The sequence below is a fragment of the Schistocerca cancellata genome, chromosome 9, assembly GCF_023864275.1.
Source record: "Schistocerca cancellata isolate TAMUIC-IGC-003103 chromosome 9, iqSchCanc2.1, whole genome shotgun sequence".
In the NCBI taxonomy this organism is placed as follows: Eukaryota; Metazoa; Arthropoda; class Insecta; order Orthoptera; family Acrididae; genus Schistocerca; species Schistocerca cancellata.
Window position 1 is genome coordinate 185479750 of NC_064634.1, and position 15855 is coordinate 185495604.

Sequence of the window (15855 nt, forward strand, 5' to 3'; positions counted from 1 at the left end):
TCGACCATCATCAGTTATTTTGATCCCCAAATAGCAAAACTTCTTTATTACTTTAAGTGTCTCATTTCCTAATCTAATTCCCTCAGCATCACCCGACTTAATTCGACTACATTCCATTATTCTCGTTTTGCTTTTGTTGATATTCATCTTATGAGTATATCCTCCTTTCAAGACACTGTCCATTCCGTTCAACTGCTCTTCCAAGTCCTTTGCTATCTCTGACAGAATTACAATATCATCGGCGAACCTCAAAGCTTTTATTTCTTCTCCATGGATTTTAATACCTACTCCGAACTTTTCTTTCGCTTCCTTTACTGCTTGCTCAATATACAGATTAAATAGCATCGGGGAGAGGCTACAGCCATGTCTCACTCCCTTCCCAACCACTGCTTCCCTTTCATGTCCCTCGACTCTTCTAACTGCCATCTGGTTTCTGTAAAAATTGTAAACAGTCTTTCGCTCCCTGTATTTGACACCTGCCACCTTCAGAATTTGAAAGAGAGTATGCCAGTCAACATTGTCAAAAGCTTTCTCTAAGTCTACAAATGCTAGAAACGTAGGATTGCCTTTCCTTGATCTATCTTCTAAGATAAGTCGTACAGTCAGTACTGCTTCACGTGTTCCAATATTTCTACGGAATCCAAACAGATCTTCCCCGAGGTCAGCTTCTACCAGTTTTCATACGTCTGTAAAGAATTCGCGTTAGTATTTTGCAGCTGTGACTTATTAAACTGATAGTTCGGTAATTTTCACATCTGTGTACACCTGCTTTCTTTGGGATTGGAATTATTATATCCTTCGTGAAGTTACAGTCTCATACATGTTGCTCACCAGATGGTAGAGTTTTGTCAGGACTGGCTCTCCAAAGGCTGTCAGTACTAATGGAATGTTGTCTACTCCCGGGGCCTTGTTTCGACTCAGGTCCTTCAGTGCTCTGTCAAACTCTTCACGCAGTTTCATGTCTCCCATTTCATCTTCATCTACATCCTCTTCCATTTCCATAATATTGTCCTCAAGTATATCGCCCTTGTATAGACCCTCTATATACTCCTTCCACATTTCTGCTTTCCCTTCTTTGCTTAGAACAGGGTTTCCATCTGAGCTCTTGATATTCATTCAAATGGTTCTCTTTTCTCCAAAGGTCTCTTTAATTTTCCTGTAGGATCTATCTTACCGTTAGTGAGATAAGCCTCTACATCCTTACATTTGTGCTCGAGCCATCCCTGCTTAGCCATTTTTCACTTCCTGTCGATCTCATTTTTGAGACGTTTGTATCGCTTTTTGCCGCTTCATTTACTGCATTTTTATATTTTCTCCTTTCGTCAATTATATTCAATATCTCTTCTGTTTCCCGTGGATTTCTACTAGCCCTCGTCTTTTTACCTACTTGATCCTCTGCTACCTTTACTACTTCATCCCTCAAAGCTACCCATTCTTCTTCTACTGTATTTCTTTCCCCCATTCCTGTCAATTGTTCCCTTATGCTCTCCCTGAAACTCAGTACAACCTCTGGTTTAGTCATTTTATCCAGGTCCCATCTCCTTAAATTCCCACCTTTTTGCAGTTTCTTCAGTTTTAATCTACACTTCATAACCAATAGATTGTGGTAAGAGTGCACATCTGCCCCTGTAAATGTCTTACAATTTAAAACCTGGTTCCTAATCTCTGTCTTACCGTTATATAATCTATCTGTTACCTTCTAGTATCTCCAGGCTCGTACCATGCATACAACCTTCTTTCAAGGTATGGTTAACTTATGCTCTGTGGAAAATTCTACCAGGCGGCTTCCTCTTTCATTTCTTACCCCCAATCCATATTCACCTACTACGTTTCTTTGCCTTGCATTTCCTACTATCGAATTCCAGTCGCCCATGACTATTAAATTTTCGTCTCCCTTCACTATCTGAATAATTTCTTTTATCTCGTCATACATTGCATCAATTTCTTCGTCATCTGCAGATGTAGTTGGCATATAAACTTGTGCTCCCTGCCGCCGTTGGATAAGCAGCTGCAGCAGCAAGTCGTATACTCCTAGCTCATTCATTTGTTACATAGTTTAATTCTTAATTTCTTTGCGTGTTTTTGGTACTTGCATTGTTTAAATCATAAATTTCGGGCGTATTATAGTATTTGAGAGTTGTAGCATCGCGTTTTAGTACCTGAATAGTGTAAAGTCGCGTAGTCGTCTGTCTTCTGTTTTTGTTTTGAACGGCCAGTGTCGGTTGGTCACAGTCAGTGTGCTCCCTGCCGCCGTTGGATAAGCAGCTGCAGCAGCAAGTCGTATACTCCTAGCTCATTCATTTGTTACATAGTTTAATTCTTCATTTCTTTGCGTGTTTTTGGTACTTGCATTGTTTAAATCATAAATTTCGGGCGTATTATAGTATTTGAGAGTTATAGCATCGCGTTTTAGTACCTGAATAGTGTAAAGTCGCGTAGTCGTCTGTCTTCTGTTTTTGTTTTGAACGGCCAGTGTCGGTTGGTCACAGTCAGTGTGCTCCCTGCCACCGTTGGATAAGCAGCTGCAGCAGCAAGTCGTATACTCCTAGCTCATTCATTTGTTACATAGTTTAATTCTTCATTTCTTTGCGTGTTTTTGGTACTTGCATTGTTTAATTCATAAATTTCGGGCGTATTATAGTATTTGAGAGTTGCAGCATCGCGTTTTAGTACCTGAATAGTGTAAAATCGCGTAGTCTCCTTCCGCCGCCGAGCAGTGTGTCAGCAGTGCACAAGTGGCAGCATTACTGCATTTACTAGGCAATCTTGTATTTTAATAACCGTTTAAATTTTGTGTCGATTTGTTTGCGCTCTCTGTAGATTAGTTCAGACGTTCTTTGCACAACAGTTTTTAGCATGGATAGGGACTGCAACTGCTGTGTTCGGATGCAGGCTGAGTTGGCATCCCTTCGCTCCCAGCTTCAGGCAGTGTTGGCTTCGGTCACACAGCTTGAGGCTGTTGCCAATGGTCATCACTGTGGGGGTCCGGATGTGGGTTTGTCGGGGACAGCCAGCTCGTCCCACGCATCCCCCGATCGGACTACGACTGTGGTTGCCCGGGATACTGCCCGCATTGAGGCTGATCCCTCACCTGTGGTAGAGTGGGAGGTCGTCTCAATGTGTGGCAGGGGGCGAAAGACATTCCGGAGGGCTGAGCGGAAGGCCTCTCCAGTTTGTCTGACGAACCGGTTTCAGGCTCTGTCTCAGGCTGATACTGATCTTTGGCCTGACATGGCTGCTTGTCCTGTTCCAGAGGTTGCCCCTCAGTCTGCAAGATCCGGGCGGTCGCAGAGGGTGGGCTTACTGGTAGTTGGGAGCTCCAACGTCAGGCGCGTAATGGGGCCCCTTAGGGATATGGCAGCAAGGGAGGGGAAGAAAACCAAAGTGCACTCCGTGTGCATACCGGGGGGAGTCATTCCAGATGTGGAAAGGGTCCTTCCGGATGCCATGAAGGGTACAGGGTGCACCCATCTGCAGGTGGTCGCTCATGTCGGCACCAATGATGTGTGTCGCTATGGATCGGAGGAAATCCTCTCTGGCTTCCAGCGGCTATCTGATTTGGTGAAGACTGCCAGTCTCGCTAGCGGGATGAAAGCAGAGCTCACCATCTGCAGCATCGTCGACAGGACTGACTGCGGACCTTTGGTACAGAGCCGAGTGGAGGGTCTGAATCAGAGGCTGAGACGGTTCTGCGACCGTGTGGGCTGCAGATTCCTCGACTTGCGCCATAGGGTGGTGGGGTTTCGGGTTCCGCTGGATAGGTCAGGAGTCCACTACACGCAACAAGCGGCTACACGGGTAGCAGGGGTTGTGTGGCGTGGGCTGGGCGGTTTTTTTAGGTTAGATGGCCTCGGGCAAGTACAGAAAGGGCAACAGCCTCAACGGGTGCGGGGCAAAGTCAGGACATGCGGGGACCAAGCAGCAATCGGTATTGTAATTGTAAACTGTCGAAGCTGCGTTGGTAAAGTACCGGAACTTCAAGCGCTGATAGAAAGCACCGAAGCTGAAATCGTTATAGGTACAGAAAGCTGGCTGAAGCCAGAGATAAATTCTGCCGAAATTTTTACAAACGTACAGACGGTGTTTAGAAAGGATAGATTGCATGCAACCGGTGGTGGAGTGTTCGTTGCTGTTAGTAGTAGTTTATCCTGTAGTGAAGTAGAAGTGGATAGTTCCTGTGAATTATTATGGGTGGAGGTTACACTCAACAACCGAGCTAGGTTAATAATTGGCTCCTTTTACCGACCCCCCGACTCAGCAGCATTAGTGGCAGAACAGCTGAGAGAAAATTTGGAATACATTTCACATAAATTTTCTCAGCATGTTATAGTCTTAGGTGGAGATTTCAATTTACCAGATATAGACTGGGACACTCAGATGTTTAGGACGGGTGGTAGGGACAGAGCATCGAGTGACATTATACTGAGTGCACTATCCGAAAATTACCTCGAGCAATTAAACAGAGAACCGACTCGTGGAGATAACATCTTGGACCTACTGATAACAAACAGACCCGAACTTTTCGACTCTGTAAGCGCAGAACAGGGAATCAGTGATCATAAGGCCGTTGCAGCATCCCTGAATATGGAAGTTAATAGCAATATAAAGAAAGGGAGGAAGGTTTATCTGTTTAGCAAGAGTAATAGAAGGCAGATTTCAGGCTACCTAACAGATCAAAACGAAAATTTCTGTTCCGACACTGACAATGTTGAGTGTTTATGGAAAAAGTTCAAGGCAATCGTAAAATGCGTTTTAGACAGGTACGTGCCGAGTAAAACTGTGAGGGACGGGAAAAACCCACCGTGGTACAACAACAAAGTTAGGAAATTACTGCGAAAGCAAAGAGAGCTTCACTCCAAATTTAAACGCAGCCAAAACCTCTCAGACAAACAGAAGCTAAACAATGTCAAAGTTAGCGTAAGGATGGCTATGCGTGAAGCGTTTAGTGAATTCGAAAGTAAAATACTAGGTACCGACTTGACAGAAAATCCTAGGAAGTTCTGGTCTTCCGTTAAATCAGTAAGTGGCTCGAAACAGCATGTCCAGACACTCCGGGATGATGATGGCATTGAAACAGAGGATGACAAGCGTAAAGCTGAAATACTAAACACCTTTTTCCAAAGCTGTTTCACAGAGGAAGACCGCACTGCATTTCCTTCTCTAAATCCTCGCACAAACGAAAAAATGGCTGACATCGAAATAAGTGTCCAAGGAATAGAAAAGCAACTGGAATCACTCAACAGAGGAAAGTCCACTGGACCTGACGGGATACCAATTCGATTCTACGCAGAGTACGCGAAAGAAATTGCCCCCCTTCTAACAGCCGTGTACCGCAAGTCTCTAGAGGAACGTAAAGTTCCAAATGATTGGAAAAGAGCACAGGTAGTCCCAGTCTTCAAGAAGGGGCGTCGAGCAGATGCGCAAAACTATAGACCTATATCTCTGACGTCGATCTGTTGTAGAATTTTAGAACATGTTTTTTGCTCGAGTATCATGTCGTTTTTGGAAACTCAGAATCTACTATGTAGGAATCAACATGGATTCCGGAAACAGCGATCGTGTGAGACCCAACTCGCTCTATTTGTTCATGAGACCCAGAAAATATTAGATACAGGCTCCCAGGTAGATGCTATTTTCCTTGACTTCCGGAAGGCGTTCGATACAGTTCCGCACTGTCACCTGATAAACAAAGTAAGAGCCTACGGAATATCAGACCAGCTGTGTGGCTGGATTGAAGAGTTTTTAGCAAACAGAACACAGCATGTTGTTCTCAACGGAGAGACGTCTACAGACGTTAAAGTAACCTCTGGCGTGCCACAGGGGAGTGTTATGGGACCATTGCTTTTCACAATATATATAAATGACCTAGTAGATAGTGTCGGAAGTTCCATGCGGCTTTTCGCGGATGATGCTGTAGTATACAGAGAAGTTGCAGCATTAGAAAATTGTAGCGAAATGCAGGAAGATCTGCAGCGGATAGGCACTTGGTGCAGAGAGTGGCAACTGACCCTTAACATAGACAAATGTAATGTATTGAGAATACATAGAAAGAAGGATCCTTTATTGTATGATTATATGATAGCGGAACAAACACTGGTAGCAGTTACTTCTGTAAAATATCTGGGAGTATGCGTGCGGAACGATTTGAAGTGGAATGATCATATAAAATTAATTGTTGGTAAGGCGGGTACCAGGTTGAGATTCATTGGGAGAGTCCTTAGAAAATGTAGTCCATCAACAAAGGAGGTGGCTTACAAAACACTCGTTCGACCTATACTTGAGTATTGCTCATCAGTGTGGGATCCGTACCAGATCGGGTTGACGGAGGAGATAGAGAAGATCCAAAGAAGAGCGGCGCGTTTCGTCACAGGGTTATTTGGTAACCGTGATAGCGTTACGGAGATGTTTAACAAACTCAAGTGGCAGACTCTGCAAGAGAGGCGCTCTGCATCGCGGTGTAGCTTGCTCGCCAGGTTTCGAGAAGGTGCGTTTCTGGATGAGGTATCGAATATATTGCTTCCCCCTACTTATACCTCCCGAGGAGATCACGAATGTAAAATTAGAGAGATTAGAGCGCGCACAGACGCTTTCAGACAGTCGTTCTTCCCGCGAACCATACGCGACTGGAACAGGAAAGGGAGGTAATGACAGTGGCACGTAAAGTGCCCTCCGCCACACACCCTTGGGTGGCTTGCGGAGTATAAATGTAGATGTAGATGTAGATGGTTGGCGTGGGCTTCGTATCTATCTTGGCCACAATAATGCGTTCACTATGCTGTTTGTGGTAGCTCACCCGCACTCTTATTTTCTTATTAATTATTAAACCTACTCCTTCATTACCCCTATTTGATTTAGTACACTACTGGCCATTAAAATTGCCACACCACCGAGATGACGTGCTAGAGGCAGCTTTTCAGAGCATTCACACAAGGTTGTCGCCCGTGGCGACACCTGCAACATGCTGACATGAGGAAAGATTCCAACCGATTTTCATACACAAACAGTAGTTGATCGGCGTTGCCTGGTGAAACATTGTTGTGATTGCACCTGTAAGGAGGAGAAATGGGTACCATCACGTTTCCGTCTTTGATAAATGTCGGATTGTAGTAGCCTATCGCGATTGCAGTTTATCGTATCGCGACATTGCCGCTCGCGTTGGTCGAGATCCAATGACTGTTACAGAATATGGAATCGCTGCGTTCAGGAGGGTAATACGGAACGCCGTGTAGGATCCCAACGGCCTCGTATCACTAGCAGTCGAGATGACAGGCATCTTATCCGCATGGTTGTAACGGATCGTGCAGCCACGTCTCGATCCTTAAGTCAACATATGGGGACGTTTGCAAGACAACAACCATCTACACGAACATCACACACAGGAGCGCCTGCGGAGGTGTACTCAACGACGAACCTGGGTGCACGAATAGCAAAACGTCATTTTTTCGGATGAATCCAGGTTCTGTTTACAGCATCACGATGGTCGCATCGGTATTTGGCAACATGGCTGTGAACGCACATTGGAAGCGTGTGTTCGTCATCGCCATACAGGAGTGTCACCCGGCGTGATGGTATGGGGTGCCATTGGTTACACGTCTCGGCCACCTTTTGTTCGCATTGACAGCACTTTGAACAGAGGACGTTACATTTCAGATGTGTTACGACCCGTGGCTCTACCCTTCATTCGATCCCTGTGGAACCCTATATTTCAGCAGGATAATGTACGACCGCATGTTGCAGGTCATGTACGGGCCTTTCTGGATACGGAAAATGTTCGACTGCTGCCCTGGTCAGCACATTCTCCCGATATCTCACCAATTGAAAACGTCTGGCAAAGGTGGCCGAGCAACTGGCTCGTCACGATACGCCAGTCACTACTCTTGATGAACTGTGGTATCGTGTTGAAGCCGCATGGGCAGCTGTACCTGTTCATGCCATCCAAGCTTTGTTTGACGCAATGCCCAGGCGTATCAAGGCCGTTATTACGGCCAGAGGTGGTTGTTCTGGGTGCTGATTTCTCAGGCTCTATGCACCCAAATTGCGTGAAAATGTAATCACATGTCAGTTCTAGTATAATATATTTGTCCAATGAATACCCGTTTATCATCTGCATTTCTTCTTGGTGTAGCAATTTTAATGGCCAGTAGTTTATTTATAACCCTGTATTTACCTGACCAAAAGTCTTGTTCCTCCTGCCAACTTCACTAATTCCCACTATATCTAACTTTAACCTATCCGTTACCCTTTATAAATTTTCTAACCTACCTGCCCGATTAAGGGATCTGATATTCCACGCTCCGATCCGCAGAACGTCAGTTTTCTTTCTCCTGATAACGACGTCCTCCTGAGTAGTTCCTGCCCGGAGATCCGAATGGGGGACTATTTGACCTCCGGAATATTTTACGCAAATGGGCGCCATCATCATTTCACGATACAGTAAAGCTGCATGCCCTCGGGAAAAATTACGGCTGTAGTTTCCCCTTGCTTTCAGCCGTTAGCAGTACCTTCACAGCAAGGCCGTTTTGGTTAGTGTTACAAGGTCAGATCAGTCAATTATCCAGAGTGTAGCCCCCGAAACTACTGAAAAGGCTGCTGTCCTTCTTCAGGAACCACACATTTGTCTGGCCTCTCAATAGATACCTCTCCGTTGTGGTTGCACCTACAGTACGGCTATCTGTATTGCTGGGGCACGAAAGCCTCCCCACCAACTGTAAGGTCCATGGTTCATGGGGGGGCCGGGGGGGGGGGGAGGGACTACGACTTGTCTTGGAAGAGGGGTGAAGGAAAGGTAAACCTACATTTGTAGCCTTTGTAGACTTAGGGAAGGGTTTCGACAGTGTTGACTGGAATACTCTCTTTGAAATTCTGAAGGGATCATGGGTAAAATACAGGGAGCGAAAGTCTATTTACAACTTGTACAGAAACTAAACAGTAGTTATAAACGTCGAGGACCATGAAAGGGAAACAGTGGTTGAGAAGGGAAAGAGACGGGATTTTAGCCAATCCTTGACGTTACTGAATCTGTACATCGAGCAAGCAGTGTAGGAAACCAAAGAAAAATTTGAAGCAAGAATTAAAGTTCAGAGAGAAGAAATAAAAACTCTGAGGTTTCGATGACATTGTATTTTGTCAGAAACAGCAAAAGACTTGGAAGGTTAGTGGAACGGCATGGATAATGTCTTGAAAGGAGGATATGAGATAAACATCAACAAAAGCAAAACAAGGATAATGGACTGTAGTCGAATTAATGCAGCTGATACTGAAGGTATTATATTAGGAACATTGAACACCTAATGTAGTAGGTTTTGCCATCTGGGCAGCAAAATAACTGACGATGGCCGAAGTAGAGAAGATATAAATCGTAGACTGACAATGGCAACGAAAACATTTATGAAGAAGAGAAATTTGTTAATATCGAATATAGATTTAAGTTTTAGGAAGTCTCTCTTGAAGATCTTTTGTATTGAGTGTAGCAGTGCATGAAAGTGAAATATGTACGGTAAACAGTTCAGACAAGAATAGAATAGAAGCTTTTGAAATATGTTACTACAGAAGAATGTTGAAAATTAGGTGGATAGATCACGTAAGTAATGAGCAGTTACCAAACAGAATTGGGGAGACAAGAAATTTGTGCCACAACGTGACTAAAAGAAGAGATCGCTTCGTCGTAAACATTCTGAGAGATGAAGGTGTCACCAACATGATATTGGAGGGAAGAGAGGGGGTAACATCGTAGAGCAGAAGAAGAAGCTTGCAGGGCATACAGTAATATGAAGACCTGCATCAAACCAGTTTTCGCACTGATGACCACAACAACAATATCATGAATGTGCACTCTGCGTGGGCATGCGGGAGACACTCACAGTCTAGGACTAGTCATCGGTCAGCCATTGGGATGTGAACGTCTAAAGCAGTCATCAGCCAGCCTTGGTAATGTGAATACGTATCACTCATGATACGAAGGATGTATTATTTTCTTGTGAATGGAAGTGATATAACTGATAATATTTGCCTTAGAAAATCATGGTTTGATATCAAAAAATTTGGATATTAATACAAAGAAACTGTGTTTAATATTTGTGATACTCGATATACACTATGTGATCAAAAGTATCCGGACACCCCCAAAAACATACGTTTTTCATATTAGGTGCATTGTACTGCCACCTCCTGCCAGGTACTCCATATCACCGACGTCAGTAGTCATTAGACATCGTGAGAGAGCAGATGGGGCGCTCCGCTGAACTGACGGACTTCGAACGTGGTCAGGTGATTGGGTGCCACTTGTGTCATACGTCTGTACGCGCGATTTCCACACTCCTAAGCATTCCTAGGTCCGTTGTTTCCAATGTGATAGTAAAGTGGAAACGAGAAGGGACACGTACAGCACAAAAGCGTACAGGCAGACATCGTCTGTTGATTGACGGAGACCACGGACAGTTGAAGAAGTTCGTAACGTGTAATAGGCAGAAATCTATCCAGACCATCACACAAAAATTCCAAACTGCATCAGGATCCACTGCAAGTACTATGACAGTTAGGCGGGAAGTGAGAAAACTTGGATTTCGTGGTCGAGCAGCTGCTCATAAGCCACACATCACGCCGGTAAATGCCAAACGACGCCTCGCTTGGTGAAGGAGCGTAAACATTGGACTACTGAACAGTGGAAAAACGTTGTGTGGAGTGACGAAACACAGTACACAGTGTGGCGAGCTAATGGAGGATGTGGGTATGGCGAATGCCAGGTCAATGTCAACTGCCAATGTGTGTAGTGCCAACAGTCACATTCGGAGGTGTTGGTGTTATGATGTGGTCGTGTTTTTCATGGAGGAGGCTTGCAACCCTTGTTTTTTTGCGTGCCACTATCACAGCACAGGCCTACACTGATGTTTTAAGCATATTCTTGCTTCCTACTGTTGAAGAGCAATTTGGGGATGGCGATTGCATCTTTCAGCACGATCAAGCACCTGTTCATAATGCCCTGTGGCGGAGTGGGTACACAGCAATCAGCACGATCAAGCACCTGTTCATAATGCCCTGTGGCGGAGTGGGTACACAGCAATAACGTCCCTGTAATGGACTGGCCTGTACAGAGTCCTGACCTGAATCCTACAGAACACCTTTGGGATATTTTGGAACACCGACTTTGCGCCAGGCCTCACGAACCGAGATCGATACCATTCCTCTGTGTAGCACTCTAAGAAGAATGGGCTGCCATTCCCCAAGAAACCTTCCAGTACCTGATTGAACGTATGCCTGCGAGAGTGGAAGCCGTCATCAAGGCTAAGAGTGGGCCGAAACCATATTGAATTCCAGCATTGCCGATGGAGGACGCCTGCGTCTTCGATGTCTATCAGCATAACTTCGACCTCTTAAACTTAGCTGACCTTCTCTTAACACTTGTAACTGAGCAACAGACAAATTTGGTGAAATCGTAATATATTGGAACTTCCTGGCACATTAAAACTGTGTGCCGGACCGAGACTCGAACTTGGGACCTTGGTAAGAGACGAGGTACTGGCGGAAGTAAAGCCGTGAGGACGGGGCGTGAGTCGTGCTTGGATAGCTCAGGTGGTAGAGCACTTGCCCGCGGAAGGCAAAGGTCTCAAGTTCGAGTCTCGGTCCGGCACACAGTTTTCATCTGCCAGGAAGTTTCGTACCAGCGCACACTCCGCTGCAAAGTGAAAATCTCATTCTCGTAATATATTGTTGATGCCCAGAGGCCTCCGATATTGTAAGTGTACGTTGATTACATCAGCTAACGAAGTTGCAAGTGCTTTTATCGGAATTTACGGACATCACATGACCATATCTCCCTCCTCTGGACACTATACAATTCACACCAAAGATAAAGTAATTTACAGTTCTAAGCTGCCGCAATTCTGCTATTATTTGTGGCATATGATTGATGTTATCTATCACGCTAGACTTCAAGTCACGATGCCTGGATAATTTAGAATCCGCTGACCATTAATATTCCACAATACCCAAGCCACAAAGCAACCTAACGCGACCAAGTGGTCGTCAGTGATGATAAAATCACAGGTCTGAGACTTTGAAAACTGATTTAGATGGAGTGATGGTATGTCGCCTGATATAACACATCTATGCTTGTCCGTGTGGAGTGTCACGAATCAAAATACACTTTACCAACACTAATCAAATTCACTTCCTACCCGACTGTGCTTGATTCAAAGTTGTTAACGCAGCATGAGCAAAAACAAAGTTTATTAAGCTTGAGAGATGGAACTGACGTTCGCCGCATATCCGAGTTCCTTCAACATTAGCTCCGTCCTCTCTAACAACTGAAACGATATTGTAAAAGATTGTAAACTCGTGTTTGTAGGTGTGTGGTTGGTTCTGAGAAATTGGTAAAACTTATCTATACAGGGTGTTACAAAAATGTACGGCCAAACTTTCAGGAAACATTCCTCACACACAAATAAAGAAAAGATGTTATGTGCACATGTGTCCGGAAACGCTTAATTTCCATGTTAGAGCTCATTTTAGCTTCGTCAGTATGTACTGTACTTCCTCGATTCACCGCCAGTTGGCCCAACTGAAGGAAGGTAATGTTGACTTCGGTGCTTGTGTTGACATGCGACTCATTGCTCTACAGTACTAGCATCAAGCACATCAGTACGTAGCATCAACAGGTTAGTGTTCATCACGAACGTGGTTTTGCAGTCAGTGCAACGTTTACAAATGCGGAGTTGGCAGATGCCTATTTGATGTATGGATTAGCACGGGGCAATAGCCGTGGCGCGATCCGTTTGTATCGAGACAGATTTCCAGAACGAAGGTGTCCCGACAGGAAGACGTTCGAAGCAATTGATCGACGTCTTAGGGAGCACGGAACATTCCAGCCTATGACTCGCGACTGGGGAAGACCTAGAACGACGAGGACACATGCAATGGACGAGGCAATTCTTCGTGCAGTTGACGATAACCCTAATGTCAGCATCAGAGAAGTTGCTGCTGTACAAGGTAACGTTGACCACGTCACTGTATGGAGAGTGCTACGGGAGAACCAGTTGTTTTCGTACCATGTTCAGCGTGTGCAGGCACTATCAGCAGCTGATTGGCCTCCACGGGTACACTTCTGCGAATAGTTCATCCAACAATGTGTCAATCCTCATTTCAGTGCAAATGTTCTCTTTACGGACGAGTCTTCATTCCAACGTGATCAAATTGTAAATTTTCACCATCAACATGTGTGGGCTGACGAGAATCCGCACGCAGTTGTGCAATCACGTCATCAACACAGATTTTATGCGAACGTTTGGGCAGGCATTGTTGGTGATGTCTTGATTGGGCCTCATGTTCTTCCACCTACTCTCAATGGAGCACGTTATCCTGATTTCATACGGGATAATCTACCTGTGCTGCTAGAACATGTGCCTTTACAAGTACGACACAACATGTGGTTCATGCACGGTGGAGTTCCTGCACATTTCAGTCGAAGTGTTCGTACGCTTCTCAACAACAGATTCGGTGACCGATGGATTGGTAGAGGCGGACCAATTCCATGGCCTCCACGCTCTCCTGAGCTCAACCCTCTTGACTTTCATTTATGGGTGCATTTGAAAGCTCTTGTCTACGCAACCCCGGTACCAAATGTAGAGACTCTTCGTGCTCGTATTGTGGACGGCTGTGATAGAATACGCCATTCTCCAGGGCTGCATCAGCGCATCAGGGATTCCAAGCGACGGAGGGTGGATGCATGTATCCTCGCTAACGGAGGACATTTTGAACATTTCCTGTAACAAAGTGTTTGAAGTCACGCTGGTACGTTCTGTTGCTGTGTGTTTCCATTCCATGATTAATGTGATTTGAAGAGAAGTAATAAAATGAGCTCTAACGTGGAAAGTAAGCGTTTCCGGACACATGTCCACATAACATATTTTCTTTCTTTGTGTGTGAGGAATGTTTCCTGAAAGTTTGGCCGTATCTTTTTGTAACACCCTGTATACTGAAATGCGTAAATCTCAGCGCAGGGCAACAGAGCTATTTTTAAAGTTAAATTCTGAACGAAAGTATGTGAAGCACACGTTACGCGAAGCGAAATCTAGGCTACCCAGTACATCAATTCGTGTGGGAGAGAGCAATACGTTTTCAGTAGAATTTACGTATACTACCTGACTACAAAACAAAGTGATTCAAATTAAAATCTGGGCCCAAAATGTAACTAATCTTTATCTTAATCTTGTAAACGATCACTATACCAGAATTGTTATTGTAATTAAAGAGCAAAAGAAGATAAAAATTAACGCATCTGTGTGACAAAACTGCTTGAAAATTTACTGAAATCTTAAATTGATTTGAAACCTTTGAAATTATATGATATTTCTACATATACATTCTGACAGTGGCTGTACCTTACAGTGGATATGAATTTTGAGGATAATTAAATTTGTTGGCTACCTTGTGCACGGAACGCTCTTCTGTCCCACGACCTGATACTACACTGAAACTTGTTTATTGCTAGTAAGACGATTAGTGGGAACCAGTCCCTATCTAGAGTTTCAAATTGACTTTTACAACTTGAATGGAATGTGCACATGTTTCTTGTATAATGTTACACTATACAACGAAAACAAGAGAAATAATGTTGTCTGATGCTGCTGCTGCTGCTCCTATAAACTGATTCTTTTTCTGCTGGGCCTGCTGCATATATGATATCAAAATATGTCATTTTTACATAAACTGATTCCCATTTAGCTGCAAAATATTTTATTTAGCTTGTGTCAGCCGTGTTTATTCACTGTGAGCTTTAGTTGGCTAGTATGCAGTTGTCAAGTGTACCTGTTGATATTACAATTAATATAGCTTACTTACGTCTACGTGTGGTTCATTAAGTTATTTTACACTTTTTTTACTTACTCTGGAGAAGTGACAAATGATAAAAAATCTTGTTTGGTGACAAAGTGTATAAATCAACTAATTTCGTCTGTATAGCATTCTATTTTTGGCAGATAAATTTTTAGTTCTCGCTCCTATGACGCTTTGCGTTTTGCAGAGAAAATCAGGAAGTCAGAGATGGTGATTATATATCAACGATATTATGATTTTGCTGTTACGTGCAGGTAAAAGGTGTGTATTGTTATTATGTATCATGTGGTTTTTGTTTGTTTTCTTTTTCTAAAATTTCAATAAAAATTATTTTTCTGTTTCAACAAATTTTAAAAAAGAAAATTATTTAGAAAACTTCTGACGTCACCCTTATCTCTGATGAACACTTGCCGTTGAGGACAACGTACTGGGTTGTATTCCTCAAGAAATCTTCGAGCCACTCGTATACCTGGGAGCCTATTCCATACACTTGTACCTTCGTTAACAGTCTGCAGTGAGCCACCAGATGAAACGATTTCCGGATATCCGTGGAATCTTCCTGTTGCCCTTCATCTATGGTTCGCAGGATGTCATATGACAAAAGGGAAGCTGAATTTCGCAAGAGCGATGCTTTCTAAATCTGTACTGAATTTTGAACAGAAGTTTATTGTATTCTAACAGAGAATGTGTCTAGCGTGCTGCAGCAAATCTATGAGGGTTGAATTAAAACTAATACCTCCACCTTCGTTAATGGCGTTTGAATGGAAATATTTAAAAAAAATCAAACTCAGAAATAATCCTTAGAATGTGATCTTTAATTATCAATATTCACTGTTCCACATAATCACCAGCCAGTTAGATACATTTCTGACAACTATTAACAAGTTTTCTGAAGCCGTCACGGAAGAAGTCGACACTCTGTTCCCGCAACCGACTGACGTTTCGTCTCCGGTCGTAATGATGCCCGCACGTTACGCTTCCTGTCACAATTGAATGGAGAAAGGCGTCAGCTTCATTCTCGTAACG